The sequence below is a fragment of the Rattus norvegicus genome, chromosome 3, assembly GCF_036323735.1.
Source record: "Rattus norvegicus strain BN/NHsdMcwi chromosome 3, GRCr8, whole genome shotgun sequence".
Lineage (NCBI taxonomy): Eukaryota > Metazoa > Chordata > Mammalia > Rodentia > Muridae > Rattus > Rattus norvegicus.
The window spans coordinates 177,400,524-177,413,421 of record NC_086021.1 but is presented as its reverse complement, the minus strand read 5'-3'; the positions used below and the strand labels follow the sequence as shown (position 1 = coordinate 177,413,421).

Genomic DNA, 12,898 nt, shown 5'->3' with positions numbered 1-12,898 from the left:
GCTAGCTTGGGTTACAAGGAACCCTTCTCAAAAAACAAAACAAAACAACAAAAAAACAAAACAAAACAAAAAACAAAACACTAGCCAGATCTGCCAGCTTTTCAAAAGAAAAAAATGTCATATGAAATCTGATTTTTTTTAATGTTAGCAATCAATTTCAAACTTATTAAAACTTAGCCCAGTAGAGAGACAAATAAAACAGGGTTGCATGCCACAGCCCGCCTACAGAGCAAGTGTGAGCCTGTTACCTACAGGCCACCCCATGTGTCGGCAAGCACGCACGACGACAGTTTGGCTGTCATCTTCTCAAAAGGCCTACCCCAGCACCCTCGGCATCCGTCTCCACAGGACGACTTGGCCAGGGATGCTTCTCGGGAGGGAGATGAAGATAAGAACTGAAGATCTGGCAGGCAGCACAGGAGAGGAACTGCAGAGGGAATCCTTAAAAGGATTCCGAAGGCTTTTATTGGACGTGGTGAAGCAGAGAGGGGGATAAGATCATAAATTCACCCCTGAGAACAGTTTGGGTCTGACACTGTGTGGAGGTCCAGGGCAGAGGGAGGAGGGGGATGGAGTGTTTGCCCCCGCTGGGCTGGGCTTTCGGTCTGCAGGTCAACCCTCCCACCCCACCCCCCAGCCTCCCACCCCCCTCAGGTGCCCATGCTGGGTGTTTCCCATAGGCCCAGTCCCCTGGTCCTAAACATAAAGAAGCTAGGCTAGCTTTGGCTTCACAACCCATCTAAGTATCTCATGAGCTCTGAAGTCAGATGGAGCTGGGATAAGCCAAAGTCTTCAAAGAGCCCAGACCAGGGAACTTGCTAGAAGGGCCGCAGGCATGATCCACTGGGTTTGAGGAATTCTCCAGAGGACTCTGATCACGGTAAAGTTTTGAGAACTTCTGCTCACATCCTGGTCCTGCGGTCCTCCACGGGGAAAGCTGTTGACTTGCCCAGGAGATTGGTTCTGTCATAGGACAGGGCTGGGTCTCTCCGACAACTATCGAAGAGGCTACTCTGAAGCTTCCCCACTTGGAAGCTGCCGGCCAGAGGGAAGACAGTGCAGTCCTTGCTTGGGTAGAGCATGAGGCTCAGAAGAAAACAAGAAGGATGGAAGCACGGGTCCTTTTATTCGAGAAGGCAGGGGCCCGATAGAGCACCAAGGACCAGTCATCTTTTCACCATAGAACCCGGGACCACTGGGTCCCAGAGGCAATGGAGAACCCTTATGCTGGCCTCTGTTATGCCGCTCTGGTGCATTGCCTCAGGGTTTCTGCATCTCAGAAACCTTTGTTTATCCCTAGTGAGGTATCTTTGCAAATCTTCCAAAGATGTGGTCCTCTCAGCTGCTAGCCCTCCTCGGGAGTCCGTCTTTGTTCCATCTAAGAGCCCCTCCCCCACTCCCCCCTGTTCCTGCACTTTGCAGCCGCTTCTCCTGGTGTAGACACTGCAGAAGCAGGAGAGTTCCTGGGGCAGGTCCTCAGTTGACTCTCTGACTCTGCCATCTGTCTCCACCCGCGTGCTGAGTGAACCCAAAGCTTACACCCCGGAGCCAAGCTCAACCATCTCTGTAGAGAAGCCCCAGGCAGAGCCACACCCGCTCCTGAGCTTGGTCCCGGAGTCCCTCCCGCTTCCCTGACTGAGGAGAAAGGACCAATCAAACAAACGCCCCAAGGTGACTCCCCCTCCTCTCAGACGGCGCGCTCACCTAATCCCAATGCCTCCTGCGACTTCCACCAACTCAGAGGTCTCCAGAGTCCACCCCGCCCTCCCCGGGCTGCGGAGAACAGGACCCAGAGACTGGCAGACTGGGTCCCACCCGAGGCAGTGATCAACTATAGCACAGGGGTCACTCTGGGACACGAGGCACTCATTCTTTGGCTTTGGTGACACCTCAAAAGTGGTGCAGGCCCTGGACCGCAGGGACCGGTAGGGCCCAAGGCCACCAAAGGAGAAGAAGGCACAGGTACGGGTGGTGTGGTCCCCTAGAAGGAGATGTTCAGGTGGAGAGCGCGTGTGGCTCCCGGACTGCCACACATGAAGTGTCCTCGAACGTTATGCCTGCAGTGCCCGTGACAGTTTAACGAAGGATCCACGACTTGGCGTGAGGTTGGACCTCCTAAGGACAGGAGACAGGTCGTGTGGCATTCTCACGATAGAGACTCACGTGGGGAATGAGGCTCGGGTCCTGGCACTCGCTGACTAGGATAGAAGAGCGCCACGCACGAACCTCCCACGACCTCTTCGAAAACTGGAGAGGTGGCTGCGCCTCGGGCCAGGAGCCCTGGGAGGAGCAGCGCTGGGACTTAAAAGGTCACCACGGGAAGGCAGGGGCCTGCGGGGCGCAGGAGATGGTAAGGGGAGGAGATGATTATGGGCGGGATAAGGAGAGTGTGGCGCTGCATTCCGCTAGGACCCAGCGTCCCAGAGGACTCTGGGCCGGGTCAGGGTGGGTGGCATCACAGTGGCCGGTCCCCGCGGTGCCTCCATCCTCCTCCACCTCCCCCTGCCGCCCGCCCCTCTTCCCGCCCCGCGCGCAGTCCCCTCCCTCCGTCCCGCCTCCTGCCCGGCCACCTCCCTCAGCTGCTGCCGCGCGGCGTTGCCGGCGCACTTGCAGCCCGGCGGGCACCAGGAGGCGGAGGCGGGACGGTCAGGGGTCCGAGAGCGCAGTACAGCGGCCCGAGGGCCAAAGTTTGCCAGCAGCCCCGGCAGGCCAAGCAGCTCCCACGCGCCACTTGCTGCCCCCTCTAGCATTCTCACCCCAGCATCGCTGCGCCGGGGGACAGAGCTGCGGCCCGGCTAGCTCCGAGGCGGGGACGCCGCGACGGGAACTTAAGGTGGGAACTTCGCGAGCTGCAGCCTGGCGGGACCCTGCTCCTGCAAGCGGCGCTCCGGGATCTGCACGTGGCCGCGGCCCCGGTGCCCCCCTGCAGATACCTAGGAGCCCTGGAGAGGCCGCCTGGGCGATGCGGGGTGCACCCACACGGCCTCAGTTTGGTCCGACCGCGAATCCTCTCCAGGGGTCCCCGGAATGCGAAGTGCGCTTTGACTTTGCATGCAGGGTTCTTGGGGTCCCCCGGGAGGAGTTGAAATGCAGGGGAGTCTTTGACTTGCTGGTTCACTGTCAATATGCACGGAAGGCAGCACCCCCACCAGCGGGCCTCGTTAAGTCATTCATTAATTAGGAACTCGGTGAGGGCTTATGGACAGCCTACTGTGTGCAAGGCCCTGGTGACAATCAATGTTCTGGGGCCTTAGCATCTAGTAGGAAAGTTAGAGGTCTCCTTAACCTCAGCGTACCCGTGATGGGTGGCCCGGCTTTGCTCACAGTTTTGGGGTGTGGATGGAAAAGGGACGAATTCCTTCATTTTCTGAGTTGTACAAAAAATTGTTTGAGCACCTGCTGTGGGCATCTCACTGTACCAAAGACTCAATGTGCATCCATTCACTTATTCAGTGGCCAAGGTGGAGACAGGACAAGATGGGGGGGAGAGGCTGAGACTCAGGCCCTGCCTCAGAAGGTCACAGCCTGCCAGGGTGACCGGCAGCAACGCCACATGTGTATAGCAGCTTTAAGGTCAGCATAGCGCATTCACCCCTAAGGGGGGTTGATCCCTGGAAAGGAAGAAGTGGGCTCTTAAAAGCTCATTAGTGGGGGTGGGGATGATGATGGGGGCTGAGAAGGTTCATCCAGTGTTAGGTGAGCACAGCCTCCTAGTGATGGGGTCTATAAGCTAAGCTGTCACTTCAGCACATGTTTCATTAACCGCTTGCGATTCAGATGTACTTAAGGGGGGCTAAACACCTGAGTTCCCCAAGCGGATAATAGGTGGGAGGCAACCCCATATTTACCCCTCCTCGATGACACCTGAGCTAAGTGCACGGGAAGGTGAGAGGAGGGGGTGGGGACGGTCTGATTCACTAGAGAAGGGAGGGCTTGCCAGACTCTATAAATCTGGGTAGATATTCGCTGGGGTCTGTTTGACACCCCCTATCCCTCCAAGTACACACACACACACACACACACACACACACACACACACACACACAGAGTCACTGTCTGGTGTCTCTTCAATAAACACACCTCCCCGTTAAGTGGAGCCCCAGAGATTAAGGCAGTAGGGTGTGCAAACGGTTAGTTCTACCTGTAGGTCTTTAAGCTTTTGTGGCTCTGCAGAACCACCTGCTGGGGGGAGGGGAAGGGAAGTGAGGCTAGGCATGGAGGCTTGGCCCCAAGGGATTGCTCCTACCAGCCCAGCTCTGAGCCAACCCATTCCAGTGGAAAAATGTCTGCTGTGGGACACACTCCAAACCCACAGGGGACAAGTGCACTGAAAGCAAGTCACCCTGAGCCTCTTCCCAGAGCTGGAGGGCCGGGGCTGTGAGCGCCCTGCAGCTTAATGAGGCAGACTCCTGGGGGGTGGGGAGGGGGAGTTGAGTTCTGTGCACCGGGTTGGCACAGGACTCTGGCAAGAGGTAAGCCATCTGTCCCAGGGACAGAAAAACAGAGATGTTTCCTGAACACAGTGGCTCACAGGGACTGCCCTCTGAGAATCCACTCTGAGTTGGTTGCCTAAATCCAGAAAAAAAGAGAGCCCCCTCCCCACCCCTTCCCATGGAAATAGCGGCTGGTGATGGTGCCTAAACAGAACTAATAAAAACAGAAGGGCTGAAGGAGGTGCCAAAAGCCTTGGTATTTTTACCTGGCAGACTGTTCTTAGTGAAAAAAAGTCAGCATATGAATCTGCCACAGGATCTGAACTGTGTTAGCCTGAAGTTATCCCTGCCCCAGGCCAGCACCTACCCCAGCAGACAATAGACATAACATCCCTTCCTTCCCGGCTGGCCGAGCCCTGTGAGCAGGCCAGCTATCGGGTGCTGTCCCCAGTCCCCATCACTCCTCTGTGTGAGCCTGTGTTCCCCAACTTCTGACCACAAAAAAAAGCAAAAATGAAAGCCGGTTAGGTCAACAAGCAAGCCTGAGGACCCGAATTTAATCCCCAGTACCAAAATCAAGAAGAACTACTACAACAAAACAAGCATGGGACCCCAGGGCGAAAGCACGGCCTGATTAAAGGGACTCCACAACTGGCCCTGGGGCTCAGTTGTCTGCCAAGCCCAGAGAAAGGCCCTGCTCAAAAAAAAAAGTGGACAGAAACAACTGAGGTTGTCCCTAGGTACAGCTGAAACACCACACACACACACACACACACACACACACACACACACACACACACACACACACACGCCCACAAAGAAACTAATACAAAAGATGTTCTGGCCACAGTTTTTTAAAGCTCCTGCCAGAATAACAGTAGCCATTTTGCCAGCAGTAGAGCCAGGTGGCTAATGGACAGCCTGCCTATTTGATACACTTTCCCTCATTTTGGTTTAGGTGAGGTATGAGGAAAGGAGCCCACCTCCCAGCATGGAATTCCCTGGGGACTTTGACCCCGGCCCTCAGGAGACAAAGCTAAGGTGTGTGGGAGTGACGATGGCAAGTAGCTAAGACAGACTTCCACAGGCAGCAATCCTGAGGAGATAGGGCAGTGTGCAAGGACCCGGGGAGCCTGATAGCTGGATCCATTATAATTAACGACTTAATTGGGGGTGAACGAAGAGTGGCCAGTCTCTGAGTCAGCCCAGTCAGGAGCCCTAATCCTGATGGATGAGGCTCACAGGAGAGATGAGAGCCACCTGGAGCCTGGGAAGAGAAGGAAGGGAGCCTCGGGTCCCCTCTCCAAGTTAAGGATGGGAGTCCCAAGGGACAAACCCCGACACCAGAAGCTTAAGAAACAAATGTTCTAACTTCTAGAAATCTGCCTACGGTGTCATGTTAGGCTCCCACCTTTCATAATGTGTTCCTCAACATCTCAGAGTTTGAGGAGATAAACTCCAAATCTTGTCTTGCCCAGTAACATCTTCTGGGGAGAATCCACACCCCCATACCTTCTCCAGGGCCCAGAGACCTCCTGAATTCCTTGGCTCATGGCTGGGCCCTGCCGTAACTCCTGTGACTATGGTCATATCTCTGGGGGCCACAGTGATGACCCAGAACTCAACAAAAGCAGGGACTCGGTTGCTTTTCCTACCCTGATTGAGTGCAAATATGAAGATGGTGCTGTTTCCCATCCTGCATAGTCACCTGCTTCTCCCTGTCGCCAGGGGACATCTGTCCCTGTCCCCATCATGGCAGTAGAATTCAGGGATCCCACAGACCACTGCAGTCTCATACTGCCAGCCACGGATGCTTGTTTCACTGAACCTCAGTTTCCCCATATTGTCTTTTAGGAAACAGTGCAAGCCCCTGAAGTTACGGTCCCAGCATCACACCTTGGTGCTTACTGAGTTTGCCGTGCAGGGACATCTAGAGACTCACTGTTAACGGACAGGCGTTCTTTCTGCTCCCCACCTACCCTGAAAAAGGATGCCAACATTTCCTCCGAGGGGACGAGCTAATAAAGTGGGGGTCAGATCACCAGCCCCTGAACAGGCCCTGGGAGGCATCTTAGGAGTCAGGATCAACAGGCAGCAGTTCATGAAACCCTTTTATGCGAGAACCTCGGGGCCAGAGAGCAGATGATGTCACTGACGGCTACAGAAACCTCTACTGCCCTGCTTCAGAGCAGCTGTGCGAGAGACACCATTGCTCTCAAGGAGCAGGAGAAGGCTCTGTGAGAGCAGTGCTCTGTGGGTGTGAATGGCTGGCATGAACACAGGATCCTTCATAGGAGCAGTGGCCATGGTTAGCCACATCAGGCACAGACATTTTGTCCATCGCAACTACTTCCTTCCCAGACCTGGACCCCTCCCTTGAGCTAATACCCCTAAGCTCCTGGTGGACCCAGTGCTACTTAGAAGTCTCCCTCTAAATGAACATTCATCTTTGGAAATGTTTGCTGGGCCTCAGTTACAGCTCCCGAATTCTATTTTCCTTCCAGGAGGAAGGACAAGAAACAGCCTCAGGGCTGCCGTGGGTCTCTGGACTCCTGGAGGAGAATGGGATGGAGGCAACCCCAAGGGAGACAGACAGAAGGCGCAGGGGGTGGGGCATTCTCGGATTCTGCAGTGTCTGCAGTGAAGCCTTAAGATACCAAGCTGGGCAGTCGGGCAGGAGGCTCCTGGCAGCTCTGGGTTCTCCCAGCATTCACGGAGCCCTCCCTCCCACTTCTCTTTGGGACTTCCAACATGGTGGTTGTTGCTGAAGGAGCCAGTAGGCTGGTTCCAGGGGCGAGGGAATCTCAGAGGGAGACCAGGATCTAGTGTCTCTGCTGAGCGCCCACCCAAGACAATTCCCAAGCTTTATGGCTGCTTGTGCTTTTCGTTCATCTGCTATGAGACCCACCTGTTCACCCCCTAACATGCTTCCTCCTTGACGGGAGCGGGCGGTCTTGTCTCCCTGGTTTTTCTCCTCCCTTCCGGTTCCCAGGCCTGGTCTCCCCACCTCCCTCCAGCACATGTTACACACGGATCCTTCTGTGTGTTTGAGTCCTAGTCGGGAGTAATGTGTCCGTTTACATAAATAGCACCGTGCTGTAAACTTCTGTTGCTTTTCCCACTTGGCTCATGCTTTAAAAACCCAATTGTTTCTCTGATCCTATACAGACTCGCATCTTCTGTCTCTTTCTCTAGCAAGATTCACCAAACTGGTCCCGGGGGACGGACGCTGGGAATGTCCCACTGCCTCAAGTAAAGGGGGGGGGCATTCTTATATCTTGTTCATCCCTGGGATCAAATTCCCACGAAGCAGACCCCCAGTCAAAGACTTTAAGGGGATGGATAACTTGTCAGTATTTCCCACCACCTCTGTTGGCCCAGAGCTGCCCCAGAGAAGGGGAACAGTATTCTTTAGTTTCCTTAGCAGCCTAGAATGGCCTCCCTCCAGCCCTGGGCTATGGGAGTCGGGTGGTCCTGAGTTCGAATCCTGCCAGGTCAGTCCAGGGGAGACGCCCTTGATTGGTGGGTGGTGATGGACACTTGTCAGATCTGAGACTGAGAGGACAGGTGTCTGCAGACCAGGCACTGGGCCAAGCGCATCACTTAAGTCTTCTCTTCTCCACATCAAGTGGGCAGGAACTGTTCACATCTTCATTTTACAAATGCAGCAGCCCAAAGCCATAAAGCAGCCAGCCTATCTCAAAGCTAATGGGCTCTTCTGCTCCATTCCACCCCCAAGTAAGCAAACCAACTGATTGGCCCCTGGGGAGGGAGGCCCAGCTCAGTCTCTGTCATCCCTGTATTTACTACCCTCCCCATCTCCTCTTCCCCCTTCTCTTCTTCTTCTTTAATAAGGTCTTACTATACCGTCCTGGTGGACCTGGAATTCACTCTGTAGACCAGGCTAGCCTTAATTGCACAGAGATCTGCCAACCGCTGTTTCCTGAATGCTGGGATTAAAGGCATGTGCTATTTTGTATGCGTATTGCCTGCACTGAATGGTTTTAAGATAACCCACCTTGGTGGCCTTGTGGTTCTGTAAACCACAGGTTTAAAATGGGTCTAATGCTAAAACTGGGAGCTGGTGAGACCACATTCCTTTCTGGTTATTCAGGGAACCTTTGACTTGTCTGTCTTAACATGTGTTGGCTGTCCACACTGGCTCCCAGCTCATCCTCTGTCTTCCAAGCCACTGGTAGCCTACCTTAAGCAACATTCCTCCATCTGTAGTCTCAAGCCCTCCTTGCCGGGAATTGGATGTGCCCTCAGTTACTCATGTCTTCCCGATGTATAACTCCTGTGGTGTCTGTCTGCACTGACCTCTGAGGTCAGATGTGGGGGACTTCAGTAGAGTCCTGGGGTCTGGGTACTGTACCCAGGTCAAACTCCTGCCTCTGTACTTCGAGATAACTCTGCTAGCCTGACCCTCCCTGGATCACACACTGGTCAGGTCGGCTCTGGCCCTCTGACCTGCCTGTGAGATTCTCCCTCCTGCTGTCTCTCTCCTACACTTAAGTCGCATCCATACTAGTTTTTGTCAGAGGCTCCTTCTCACTCTCGTCTGTCTCAGCGCCACCTACTGGCCACATCTGGAATCACGCTCCTCTCTTGTTCGTCCCCTCACCCCCGCCCCCGTTGGTCTCCCCCATCCCCATCCCCCAGAAGCCCACCCCTCAGTAAGTTCTGCCGGCTCTTCCTCCAAGCCCGCTGAAGCCATGCCAGCCCGAGTCCCCTCCACTTGTCCTACCCTTGCTCCTCTGTTCCCACTGGTGTGTCTTGACCCCCAAGTCTGCCCCTAACACTGCCTGAGAAGCCCTGCCTCACATAGATCCTTCAGCAAATCTGTCCGATGACCTTCCCAGTGAGCTCTGGCTTGGAGGAAACTGTTATCTGCAGCGCTCGTCAACCACCTAACAACCTGCAAACTCCGTGTAGGAATCCCAATGTGAGCAGGAGACCCAGTGAGACGCTAATGGGGAAGCTCTGCCAGAGGGCAAGTCGGGGTGCAAGGAAGACTCCTGGAGAGAAGAGGTTCATGAATGAGCTGGGGCTGGGGAACGAGGCTCCCAGGCTCCCAGGCTCCCAGGCTCCCAGGCTCCCAGGCTCCCAGGCTCCCAGGCTCCCAGGCTATTCTAGCCAAGCAGAGCAAGGCTTTCCTCTTGTCTTTGGTGGCAGGATGAAGTGGCAGAGTGAGAAGCAAGACACTCTTGAAGCACCTAAAGGGACTGTTCCCACGCCTCCAAGGGATCCCGGCAGGCTTAGCCTGAGGACATGGGTTCCAATTTTAGGAGAAGTGAAAAGCTCTCAGCCGAACTAAAATGCAGTCATCAACTTCAAACAGGTGCAGCCTAGTTTCCCAAAACTCCCGTCTGTGAAGCTACAGCCTTCCCAGAGAGCGAGATCCGTGCTAAGCTGTCGCCGCACCTGTGGGGAGGAGGCCCCTTGAAGTGAGCACCCTCCCTGGTTGGGTTCCCCTAAGATCAGCTGTGTATTCCTGACCCTAACTGGATCCCCTGATATTGGAAATGACAGTCTCCACGTGCACTGTTTGCTTCATTTTTTTTTTCCTTTTGTTTTGAAATGGGTCTTCCTGTAACGTCCAGTGGCCACCGCTCTGTTTTGAAGTGCAAGAGCACTGCTCTTGCACCTCAAAAGGAAGAAGAGACTTTAGTCTGAAGGCAAATCTCAGTGGCCCTGGCCTGGGGAAGCAGATTGAAGTCTCCCCAAACACTATGTTCCACTGTGAAAGTGGTTATATGAGATCTTAGTAGCTACGGAAACAAAGAAAGATATAAACCAAAGTATTTACCAAGCACAGCAGTGGGGGCCGCAGGTAGTGAATCAGCAAATCCAGAAGGCTAGTGGGAATGTATTCTGAGGTCTCCATAGTCACGAGGACATTAGGTCAGACATGGGTGTGGGCAATGAATGGCTTTCAAAGGGGCTAAAAATAACCCAAGATAATTGGTTCTGGTCTGCAACATTTTAACCGACCATAGTCCTCCAAGTTTAGTCATTTGGCATCATAGAATAGCTAACACGGGTTACAGCCTCCTCCCCCTCCCCCACCCCTCTGTTTCTTTTTCTCACCTGCTTTTTCATTTCACAATAGCAAGGAACAACCTCAAACTTACAACTCTCCTGCCTCCACCATCCAGGTGCTGGGGTTATGGTGGTGCAGCACCAGCCCAGTTTCTGTAGTGCTGCGCATAACCCAGGCCTCTCCACGCTAGGCAGGGCACCCCACCAACTGAGCTATATCCCGGGATGTTTTGTTTACTTCATCAAGACAGTGTCTCTGTGGCCTGGGAGGTGGTGGCTCAGCAGTTAAAAGTATTGGCTGCTCTGTCAGAGGGCCTTGGGTTCAATTCCCAGCATCCACACGGCAGCTTACATCCATCAGTCACTCCAGTTCTAGGGGATCAACTATACCCAGGTTAGGCTCCTGCCTTTGTATTTCAAGAATTCTGCCAGCCTGGCCCCTCCCTGGACCACACAGTGGTCAGGTCTCTGGCCTGTACCAGTGCCAGGCGGTCATGTACATGAGTGCAGGAAAAACGCCCATACATGTAAAATTTTTAAAAAATTAAATTATCTTTTAAAAAAAAAAACCAACCATGGTGCAGGCCTTTAATCCCAGCACTCAGGAGGCAGAGGCAGGCACAGCTCTGAGTTCGAGACTGGTCTGGTCTATAAAGCAAGTCTCAAGACAGCCAGGGCTACACAGAGAAAACCTGTCTTGAAACAGAGAAACCTGCCTCCGGGGTTGGAGAGACGGCTCAGATCTCAAGAGCTCTCTGGCTGTTCTACTAGAGGACCCAGGTTCAACTTCTAGCAACCATATAGCAACTCACAAACGGTCTGTAGTTCCGACCCTTGCGTGGGCACTGCACGTTTGCTGTGTAGACGTGCGTGCAGACCAAACACACATTCACATTAAATGTTATTTTAGATTGAGGTTTCGCCGCATATCCCATTCTGGCCTTCAACTCGGTAATCCTCCTGCCTCAGCCTCCCAGGTGCACTACCAAGCCCAGCTGTGGATGATGACCTTAAAAAGCCAAATGTCACCTACGCATGACAGCACAGACCTGTAACTCCAGCACTGGTGGAACTGAGGCAGGGGGATCACAATTCTGAGGATAACCTGGCCTATGTAGTGAGAGTGGGATAGGAGGGAGGGATATTAAACTTTTGCTACTTTTCTTTTCTTTTTTTTTTTTTTTTTTCTTTTTATCAGAGCTGGGGACGGAACCCAGGGCCTTGCGCTTCCTAGGCAAGCGCTCTACCACTGAGCTAAATCCCCAAACCCCTTTTGCTACTTTTCTATGTATCCATTTAGTTTTAGAAAAGTCTTTGTAGTAATCCAAGGTCTCAAATGCTTAAAGTGCAGGAAGGAAGCCTGTGAGTGACATAGGGTGGGGGTGAGGGAGGCCACGGGGAACAGTGAAGACTGCAGTAGACTAGAGCCAGGCCTACAAGACAAAGCCATTTCTCAACTGGAATTCGGGCCATGAATACATCTTTTCGCATGAAGTTGCTTAATTACCAGAAGTATTTGTGAACCAAGCTGAGCCCATGAGCCGGAGACAGGTCAGCCCCCTCATTCTCTGGGTGTAGATTGTTCACTCTGAGGCTGGGAAGGAAGGAGTTCTCGGTTGCTGATAGTCTGACCTTTGCTTTCTAAAGCCGGCACGTGCTGCTGCTGGTTTATGCACAGTAAATGCTCTCATCCGGCAAGTGGCTCATGGAGCCTTTACACTGCTGGGTGCAGGGATCCAGAGATGAATCAGGCATTGTACCTGCCCGGGGAGCAGACAGTCCACAGAAGTATCCAAGCTTGCATGTAGATAATCGTAAAACTGGATACACAGTGGGGCTAAGAGCGTGGCTCCATGGGTAAATTGCTTGTTGCTGCTGCGTGAGGACCTGAGTTCAAATCCCCACCTCCCACGTAAAAAGCCAGGCATAGATGAGTGTGCCTGTAGCCCCAGCATTGGGGGGGGGGGATGGAGAAAAGTACATCCCACAAGTTCACTGATCAGACAGCCAGGCGGAAGCAGCAAGTTTCCAGTTCAGCATGAGGTCCTGACTCAAGGCATGCATGTATGGGAGGGAGCATGTATACACACACACACACACACACACAAGGGGGGCCTGGAGTTCCCAAGGTGACGTTTGGCAACAGGGGAGCAAATCGGGCCCTGTTTTGATATTCAGACATTTCTTTGCCCGATGCCTCTTTTGAACCTGTTTCCTGTCTGTGTGAGTGATAAAGATGTTACAATAAATGCTATTACAATAACCAGCCAGGACTGAGCCTGGCCAGTGTCAGGCACTTTGTCCTTTCTGATCTTGTGCTGTGGGTCACTTGGTTTAAACCCATTTCACAGGTGGGTGACTCATCAGGACTATTTGGTCCAAAAGCTATCACTTCAATACCAGAGCCTCTTCATCCAGCGTTC

The 12,898-nt window shown here is 53.4% G+C and overlaps 1 protein-coding gene across 6 annotated transcripts in view; it reads left to right on the top strand.

The window, feature by feature from the left end:
* Positions 1–435: 435 nt before the first annotated feature.
* Kcng1 (potassium voltage-gated channel modifier subfamily G member 1) overlaps positions 436–12,898 on the top strand; it is a 33,394-nt gene continuing 20,931 nt past the window's right edge. For 2 of the 6 annotated variants that reach the window (XM_063283412.1, XM_017591616.3), the window contains exon 1: positions 436–2,350. The gene's annotated coding sequence lies outside the window, so the exon portion shown is untranslated. Of the gene's footprint in view, positions 2,351–2,532; positions 2,834–12,898 lie in introns of those variants that run through there. The other 4 variants (XM_039104646.2, XM_039104645.2, NM_001106545.1 and 1 more) reach the window with 3 other exon arrangements.